Genomic DNA, 10,165 nt, shown 5'->3' with positions numbered 1-10,165 from the left:
CCAACGGCGATAATGCTGCCAGACAGGGAGAGTGATCATCTGACAGGTGGCAACAATCCAACGGCGCAAATGATGAAAAACGGGGAGAGTGGCCTGTTGACAAGTGGAAGAAGAGAAAGGGGTCCTCCGGTGTGGATGCAAGATTATGTTACAGGGAAAGGCTTATCTGAATATGAGTCAAATATGGCATTAATTATGTCCTCTAATCCCATTCATTTTAAAGATGCTGTGAAAGTTAAACATTGGAGACTTGTTATGGATAGTGAAATTAATGCCATCGAGAAGAACAATACTTGGACGCTTAACGAGTTGCTAGAGGGAGCCAAAAAAATTGGAGTCAAATTGGTCTACAAAACAAAATATAACGAGCATGGGGATATTGACAAATACAAGGCAAGGCTAGTTGCCAAAGGGTACTCACAACAACATGGAATAGATTATACAGAAGTCTTTGCACCAGTGGCAAGAATGGATACAGTAAGGATGATTATTGCTCTAGCAGCTCAAAAAAACTGGACTATTTATCAGTTGGATGTCAAATCGACTTTTCTTCATGAGGAGTTGCATGAAGATGTTTACGTTGACCAACCAAAAGGGTATGAAAAGAGGGGCAACGAACATCTAGTTTACAAGCTGCATAAAGCGTTGTACGGATTAAAACAAGCTCTAAGAGCTTGGTTCAGCCGAATCGAGACTCACTTCGTCAATGAAGGTTTTCTAAGGTGTGAAAGTGAGCAAACGTTATTCACCAAGAGAAGCAGGGAAGGAAAGATTATCATTGTAAGTGTTTACGTTGATGATTTAATATTTACTGGAGATGATGCACATATGTTGTCCGAATTCAAAAGTTCCATGATGAGAGAGTTTGACATGTCAGATTTGGGGAAGATGCGGTATTTTTTGGGAATCGAAGTATTACAGAATTCAGGTGGCACTTACATATGTCAAAAGAAATATGCACTAGAGGTGTTGAAGAGGTTTGGTATGATGGAGTGCAATGCGGTGAATAATCCAATAGTTCCCGAATGCAGAGTCAATAAAGATGAAGATGGAGTTAAAGTAGATGATGAAAGAGATATTGATAGCATAGGATTCGTATAATTCTATCGCTATTAATCAGCCATAATACTCTCCTATAATCTTTTCATTGTATCTGTAATATTTCATATTGTATTTAGAATGATTAGATTGCTATGTATATATGCGACAATCACTCTTGTAATCTGCTATATATATGAATAACAACAAAGACAACAGTAGGTTAGCTTTCCTACATGGTATCAGAGCTTGCAATGGAATCCCTCACCACTTCAATCTTGTCCCCAGCCGCTGCCCTTTCTCTAGATTTTACACCTTCCAAAACTCGCTTACCTGATATTTCTACTAAGCTAGCCTCAAATAATTATCTGCTTTGGAAAGCACAAGTTGTTCCAATCCTAAGAGGACATGGTCTTCTTGGGTATGTGACAGATGGAGTTCCCTGTCCTGAATTAACCATTGTTGATGCTGATGGTGCATCACAACCAAATCCAGCTGCAGCAATTTGGCTGCGTATTGATCAATTGGTCCTTGGATGGATCAACAGCTCATTGTCAAACGGTCCTCTCTCCCAAGTCATCAATAGTGAGTCTAATCATGATGCTTGGACTATATTGGAGACTCTTTATGGAAGTCACACCCGAGACCGCATTCAGCAAATAAAGGGAGAATTGCAAACTCTCACCAAAGGCACCTTTTCTTTAGAAGATTATCTACACAGAGCAAAGTCGTTGGCCTTGTCTCTTCGTGGTGTAGGCAAACCAATGGAAAATGATGACCTTATTATTTGTATCCTACATGGGCTAGGATCTGAGTTTGATCCTATTGTTGCAGCACTCAATGCTCGTGACATGTTTCCTTCTCTAGAAGGAGTTATTGGCAAGCTTCGTGATTTTGAAATCAGACTTCAAGGTACAAGAACATCTCAATCTAGTGTTGCTTTCTATACTAATAAAAATCGTTTCCATGCAAGATCTCAAGGTAATCATAATACTCGTGTTCGTTCTAGTGGTTACCATAAGATGCCTTTCCAGCCACGCAATAAAGATGTGCGTTCCTCTCGTCCTATTGACAATTCTTCTGGAGTCAAGTTGTCCTCTTTTACTCGTGGAAGCCGCCCATTTGGTCGTGGACGAGGTAACATTACATGTTTTCGATGTGGCGGTTCAAACCACAAAGCAGATGGTTGTTTCGCCTCAGACGAAGAAGCAGAACAATACAAGGCTTTTGCTGCAATCCATATTGGAGACACTACAAAGGACACCTGGTATCCCGACACTAGTGCAAACCAGCACATGACTCCTAATTCCAATGAGGTGCAAGGTATTCATCCCTATTCTGGTACTGATACTGTTATGGTTGGCAATGGTAATGGTTTATCTATAACTGGTATTGGACAAGCTACTCTGCCGTCTACTACTCTTCAGCTTCATAATGTTCTAGTTGTTCCTGATATCAAAGGAAAATTATTGTCTGTATCTCAGTTTACAAGAGACAATAACTGTTATTTTCTCTTTTATCCATGGGGATTCCTTCTCAAGGACATGAAGACAAATCAAGTGATCCTTAAAGGTCCAATGGCGAATGGTCTATATCCTATCAATCTGCAGCAGCTCTCAAAGCCTTCGCTCAGTTTTCTAGCAACTAAAGTTCCAGGCAGTTTGTGGCATGCTCGTCTTGGTCACCCTCACTCTCAAATCCTCAGCAGATTATGTTTACCATCTTTAAATAAAATGACAACGTTTTGTCACAGTTGTATGCTGGGCAAATCTTCAAAGTTGCCCTTTCATTCTCATCAAACATATGCAACTTCTTTTCTGCATACCCTTCATACTGATGTCTGGGGTCCTGCATCAGTCTCTTCTTATGATGGTTTTCGGTTTTATTTACTCATTGTTGATGAATATCAACGTTATATATGGCTTTTCCCTATGGCTCGAAAATCTGATGTTATCACAATTTTCCCTGCATTTCTTCACCAAATGGCAAACCAATTCAATAACTCTGTGAAAATTATTCAAAGTGATGGTGGTGGTGAATTTGTTAACACAGTATTGCAAACTCATTTTGCAGCTAATGGTATCATTCATAGGCTTTCCTGTCCAGGGACCCCTGAACAAAATGGTTTGGCTGAACGAAGACATAGACATATTGTCGAGACAAGTTTAACACTACTAGCACATGCTTCTGTTCCAGTTAAATACTGGAAAGTAGCCTTCAACACTGCTGTCTTCTTAATCAATCGTCTGCCATCTTCAGTGCTTGATCACATGTCTCCTTATGAGCTTGCCTTTGGTACCTCACCAAAATATGACTCTCTACGGGTCTTTGGTTGCTCCTGCTATCCCTTGATTTCACCTTTTGGTCGGACCAAACTGGAATACAAATCAATATGCTGTGTATTCCTTGGATACTCAGCCAAACATAAGGGATATTGCTGCCTTGAACCACATTCAGGCCGCATTTATATTAGTCGACATGTCAGATTTAATGAGCAGCATTTTCCATTTAAGAATGTTATAGCCTCTCATTCCTCTCGTAGTCAACTTTTTCACCTACAAGCACTTCCCAAATCTCTTCAGAATACTGCCATACAATCCTCAACTACTAGTTCCCAGTTTGCTGGAATTGTTGATGTCGAGGTTATGCCTCCACACTTGATGGAACCCGTCTGCTCCTCAGTCCATATGTCTCCAACTCCACTGCCATCAGCATTGCCTCCTTCATCGCCTGCGTCTGTTCCTCCAAGCATTCCACAACGTACTCATCAAATGGTCACTCACACTTAAACAGGGAATCTTAAACCGAAAGTCTTCTTTTCTTTTAAATATCATATACCTGTTTGTTTTCTTGCTGATCTTGCAGCTCAGCCATCAGAGCCCACTTCCTTCCGCCAGGCACTTCAACATCCTCAATGGAAGCAGGCCATGCAAGCTAAAATGGATGCTCTTCATGCCAATAGCACATGGACTTTGGTTCCTCGCAAACCAGATATGAATGTAGTTAGCAGTAAGTGGGTCTTTAAAGTTAAAACGAAGTCCAATGGCACACTTGACAGGTATAAGGCTAGACTTGTGGCCAGAGGTTTTACATAACTTCCAGGGTTGGACTATGATGAAACCTTTAGCCCGGTTGTCAAGGTAAGCACTATTCGGCTCATTCTCACAATCGGTTTATCTCAGGGCTGGATCCTTAGACAGTTAGATGTCAACAACGCGTTTCTACATGGTGATTTACAAGAACATGTGTACTTAGCTCAGCCGCCTGGTCATGAGGATCCTGCTCTCCCACAGCATGTCTGTCTTCTCCATAAAGCCTTGTATGGCTTAAAACAAGCACCACGTGCGTGGTATATGAAATTCAGCACCTACATTCAATCGATGGGTTTTCTTCGTTGTCCCTATGATCAGTCATTATTCTATCAACGCCAGGGTTCAGATATTCTTCTTCTCTTAATATATGTTGATGATATACTTATTACTGGGAGTTCTCCTTCACAAATCTCTGCATTTATCTCTCATCTCTCCTCTGTGTTTAGCATGAAGGATCTCAGTGATATTCATTACTTCCTTGGTCTTCAAGTTGCTAGAGATGCCACCACTATCACTGTCACTCAGACACGGTACCTAGTGTCCCTTTTGCAGAAATTCGGTTTAGCTGGTCCAAAACCAGTTGCCACTCCGCTTGCCTCAGGAACATTATTGACAGCCACTGATGGTGCCTTGATATCTGATCCAACTTTTTATCGACAGCTTGTTGGCTCCTTGCAATATCTCACTCTCACACGACCGGACATCTCCTATTATGTTCATCGTGTTTGTCAATACATGCTTGCACCAAGGGAGCTTCACCTCATTCCTGTGAAGAGGATATTTCGATATTTAAAGGGCACTCTTGATCTTGGTCTTCACCTTGTTCACACTCCTTTAATTGATCTCGTTCCATGGCAGAGGTAGAATATTGTGCATTAGCTTCCACTACAGCTGAACTCATGTGGTTTATGAATTTGCTACAGAGTATTGGCTATTGTCTTCCACCTCCCAAGTTGTACTGTGACAATATCAGTGCTGTGACTATGGCCAAAAATCCAGTTTTTCATCATCGCACAAAGCACATTGAAATTGATGTCCATTTCGTCCGAGAACGTGTTGCTAGCAGGGATCTTGTGTTAGAACATGTTGCTGGCTCTACTCAAACTGCAGATATCTTCACTAAACCACTATGTTCTACCAAGTTTGTTCCCAATCGTGACAAGCTCTTCATTGGCTCACTCCCACTTTGAGCTTGCGGGGGGATGAAAGAGATATTGATAACATAGGATTCATATAATTCTATCGCTATGAATCAGCCATAATACTCTCCTATAATCTTTCCATTGTATCTGTAATATTTCATACTGTATTTAGAATGATTAGATTGCCATGTATATATGCGACAATCACTCTTGTAATCTGCTATATATATGAATAACAACAAAGACAATAGTAGGTTAGCTTTCCTACAGATGAAACATATTATAAGCAGTTAGTGGGCAGCTTAATGTATCTCACAGCAACAAGACTAGACATGATGTTTGTTACCTGTCTCATCAGCAGATATATGGCTAAACCTACGGAACTTCATCTACAAATAGCAAAAAGGGCACTTAGATATTTGAGAGGGACGATAAATTTTGGAATTCATTACAAGAAAGGGGGGAGTAGTGAACTACTCTCATTTACGGATAGTGATTATGCCGAAGATATGGAGGATAGAAAGAGTACAAGTGGATATGTTTTTTTGTTAAGCTCATGAGCAGTCTCATGGAGTTCGAAGAAGCAACCAATAGTGACTCTTTCAACAACTGAAGCAGAATTTGTAGCAGCCGCAATGTATGTATGTCAAGCTCTTTGGATAAAAAGAGTCTTAAAGGAATTGGGACATTGCAATGAAGAGTGCACACAAGTGAAATGTGATAACAGCTCACCTATTAAATTGTCTAAAAATCCGGTGATGCATGGACGCAGTAAGCATATTGATGTGAGATATCATTTTCTGAGAAATCTTACTAAAGAAGGTACAATTGCATTAGTTCATTGTGGAAGTCAGGATCAGGTGGCAGATTTAATGACCAAGCCTTTAAAGCTTGATGCATTTTTGAAACTAAGAACACTGTTGGGAGTCCAAGAAATTACTGATGTAAACTAACTGCATATCGCAGTAAGTTTAAGGGAAGGAATGAAGGGGTTTATTTTAGTATTTGAATAAGTCCATGAGTCCCTGGTCTTCAGGAAGGCATTCATGGTCAAGCATAAGTAAAGGATTTCAGTTGCTTATTTTTCGTTATTGTATGTGCCACGTTACTATGAACATGAGCTACTTTCCAGTTATTTGTTATTCCTGTAAGGCTATTTATTAGCCACTTTCATTCAATAAAATCAATTCATTCAATCTAGTATTGTGTACTTTTGTTCTTATTCTTAACAAGATCCATCTCTCTTATGTTTTTCTGCAAATACTCTTCGCTTGGCCTTTTCCTCACCATGATCTGTTCAAAAGCAACATGATCATCGTTCTTCCAATCATATATGGAAAACCTCGGCTTCTGTTTTATTCAAGAGAATCGACCCAAGGTTCACAGCAGAATCAACTTTCTGTTTTTATCAGAATAAAAGGCCAATCCCAGATATAGATTTTTGGTTGCATGATTTTGCCATGAACATAGAGAAATGATCCCATAGCAAGGCTACATATGATCTCACTTTGTTTTGAAACTCAAACAGGACAAATTAAGGGTTTCTTTTCGAAAACCTATGACCTTGAGAGGTGGGTTTTTCAATCCCTTTCTGTCATATTTTGGAAGTATAAAGAAAGAAATTCCACAAATACTTTGTGAGCACGTCTGCTATCCATTAAACGTAGATTATTTCCTACTTCGTTGGTTTGCTAACGCGGCTGCGCCATTGCTTTTGCTTTGCAATCACACTCTTTCTTAAGATAAAAGATATAAGATCATCATAAACTCATAAAAATAAATATGATAAAAGCCACGAAGCTTATGACTCAATAACTTAATGTTAAAGGACTAGATCAAAAAAATTCAAATAAAAAAAACTTTGAAAAAAAAACCTGAATCATCATGGGTTAACCGGAAAAACCTGCAGCCTGAAATATATGAACGGGACATAAAAAAACAGGAAAAATCATGAAACTCAAGGCCTAATGAGTTCCATGAAACTAAGGCCTAATGAGTTAAATGATGAAATTAAAAAATAATTAGTTTTTACAAAAAAGCACAAAAATACCAAAATAATTTGGGCTAATCTTTAAATCTACTTACCTGATTCATGAGATTGAGATTAGCTCATAGAAAACAAACATTAAAAAATCACTAAACAAAATCCTTATAAAAGCAAAAGCAAACAACAATAAAAACAATAAAGACTAAAATAGATAGAAACAAATCGAAAGACATAATTGATTTTTTGAAAGAAATGACATGAATTTGTAGGTCAAGAGAGAGAAAAGATAGAGGAAAAAAAATTATTCATGGGAGCTCAATTGCACCTTCTTCTTGAACAAGCATCCCACCACCACAAAAAGGATGACCTGTCATTTCAAACATCGTCGTTAACAATGACATTTGACTTCCAAAATACATTGTACATACCGCCCAAATAGTGTGGGCACCTCCCACTTTTTTAAAAATCTTTTTTCTATGTATAGTCAAAGACTTGATTGCCCCTCGTCCAAATGCATAATTACAAAACTACTATTTTGAAAAGACCTAAATACCCTCAAACGTAAGTTCTATCATTTGTTTTTTAATTTTATGGGCCAAATAGCATTTTTACTATGCATTCAAAGTAGAAAGAGATCATTAAGCTCTTCTTCCCGGTTTTAAATTTTATTACTTCTAAATGTGTTTGAGTCATTACACAATTTATTTACCCCATTAGAAACGTTAATGACTAATGGATTATATATAAAACATCTTCTAACCCCTAAAATCAAGTTAAAATAGGTGAAATGTAAGTGCGCGGTGAAAGGGCATGAGCTCTTTTAGCTTCTTTTTTTTCTGCAGCTAGGTGAATTACGATTTGTTCTGCACATGTGGCTTTGGATTTGAGACTTGAACAATGCCTGCTACGATTCTTTAACAGAGAGCATTGTTTAGCCTCCATGCTTTAGGTATTCTTTTCATTTTGTTCAATTATGTCTGCCTATCTTCTTCTTCGATTACCTCAGGTTATACTCAACCGAATGCTTCTACCGTTTATATAACAACCGGCGGCATCGCCCGGCAATTCACATAGTATGTACTATAACTCAGAACATTCATCTCGGAACAGAGAACGCAAATCCTTAATCAAATGAATACTTCATCAAAGGAAGAAGGATATCAAGGAAAGACTAATGTCAATACATATCTCGATTTAGGACTGATGATTTCATTTTAATAAGAAAAGACGATCAGGAGTCACTGCAAAGGCAAACTGCTCCTTGTTTTCCATGATCATTGGTCAGCCAACCAGGCCTGCCTTTCCTTGTTCCTGCTTTTCCATTTCCTCGCTGGCAACACAACGAATAGGAAACACAATGATTGAGAGAAAAATAATTATCAACAGTGCATTTTGATTCTTTTATTTTGAGTTCGTTAGCTTATGTTTCCCTCCTTGTAATAGCTAGCATTAGCAAGATTAATTATCGAATCCGAAATCCCAATAATTAAGAAAAGAAATGGCGAAGGGAATTTAACCAACCGGAGGAGCCCAGTGAGGTGATCAGCATGGGCAAAGTTGCTGTCTTCACGGGCTTTCAAGATGCTAAGCATTAGGTTGATCCTGACTTGGTTGTAATCACTCTGCTTGGCTATGTTCATCGTCTCCTCTTTGAGGCTGCGGCATTCAGATTCTATCTCTTCAAACTTTTGTCTTATTTCTCGTTGCCCTTCTCTTATGCGTTTTTGTCCCTCGCCGATCTCTACCATATCTGTTTTCAATCGTTCCATCTTTTCCCTCCTCTCTTTGTTCTTCTTAACATGTATAAGAATAATAATAATTTTTTAATTTCTGGGGATAATGACATGAAATATAGCAACAACAATTCAAGAGACAAGCATCAAGAATAATCTATTTTTTAAGAAAAACATAGAAATATAACTAGATTTGGTTCGTACCCATCGTTTCCTGTGTTTGGACTTGGAAACACTGCGGCTGGGGGCTGAAGGCTTGATCGAATCCATAGCTGCAGACGCCCGTATTGAATGACTTCCTTTTTCTTGAAAGTGAAAGGTTGTGTTTACAATGAATTTGTGCTCTTCATTTATAAGAGGAGTCAGATCTATAATCAATCTACGAAGTTCTCCAGTCTTCCGCTCGAGCTTTGTAGATTTTCGCGTGTGATCGCACGATAACGCCCATCTCTGATGGGCCCATATATCTATATATATATACGGTTTAATTTTTTTAATAATACTTTTAAATATTTAGATCAGATTCATTTCTTATGGACAGAACATATCTTAGCCTAATAACCAACAACATGCATAACGGGTCCTAGTTTCAGTAAAAATCTTGAATTATTATTGCTGTTTTCGTATCAGAGCATGTCCAATGCAAAATATTATTTAAAAAAATTAAATTAATAAAATAACATTTTGAATAATATAAATATAATTTTTTTTACCATATTTATTCCAATAAAAAAAACCATTTGAAGAGCCATTTATATTGGAATGGAAGAAACAAGTGTTTTATTATTTTTTAATAAGTTTAATGTTATTTTTTTTTTCCACATGGTATATTTAATTGATTTTATTTTTTAGTGGCCCCACTTTATTAATTTTGGCTCTTTGAAGAGATACATATGAATAACATTTGTGGAAGAAAAAATGTATTTTAGCATTTTATTTGACTTATGCAAAAACAAATAAAGAAAAACTAAAATATTAGTTTTTTATTTTTGACTTTTCATTTAGCTTCTCCATTGCAAATTGCTATTATCCATTCAAGAATTATTTTATGAAGAAGTTTAGTTTTAATCAAACATCTCATAATATTAATTAGTTTAATTTTATAATATTATTATATAATTAAAAAAAAAAATTTGTTAAACTGATAAAGATAAAAATAAAGCAAATAAACCT

The 10,165-nt window shown here is 37.5% G+C and overlaps 1 long non-coding RNA gene across 1 annotated transcript; it reads right to left on the bottom strand.

Moving 5' to 3' along the window:
• Nucleotides 1–8,382: 8,382 nt before the first annotated feature.
• Nucleotides 8,383–9,412, bottom strand: LOC118040967 (uncharacterized). The gene is made up of 3 exons (XR_012170929.1): nucleotides 9,197–9,412; nucleotides 8,781–9,049; nucleotides 8,383–8,589 (listed from the first exon to the last, which is right to left on the bottom strand). It is a non-coding gene; the product is annotated as an uncharacterized lncRNA (long non-coding RNA).
• Nucleotides 9,413–10,165: the final 753 nt, after the last annotated feature.

The sequence above is a fragment of the Populus alba genome, chromosome 1 (assembly GCF_005239225.2).
Source record: "Populus alba chromosome 1, ASM523922v2, whole genome shotgun sequence".
Classification (NCBI taxonomy): Eukaryota; Viridiplantae; Streptophyta; class Magnoliopsida; order Malpighiales; family Salicaceae; genus Populus; species Populus alba.
The sequence above is the reverse complement of the archived record's forward strand: the minus strand, read 5'-3'. Positions and strand labels throughout refer to the sequence as shown.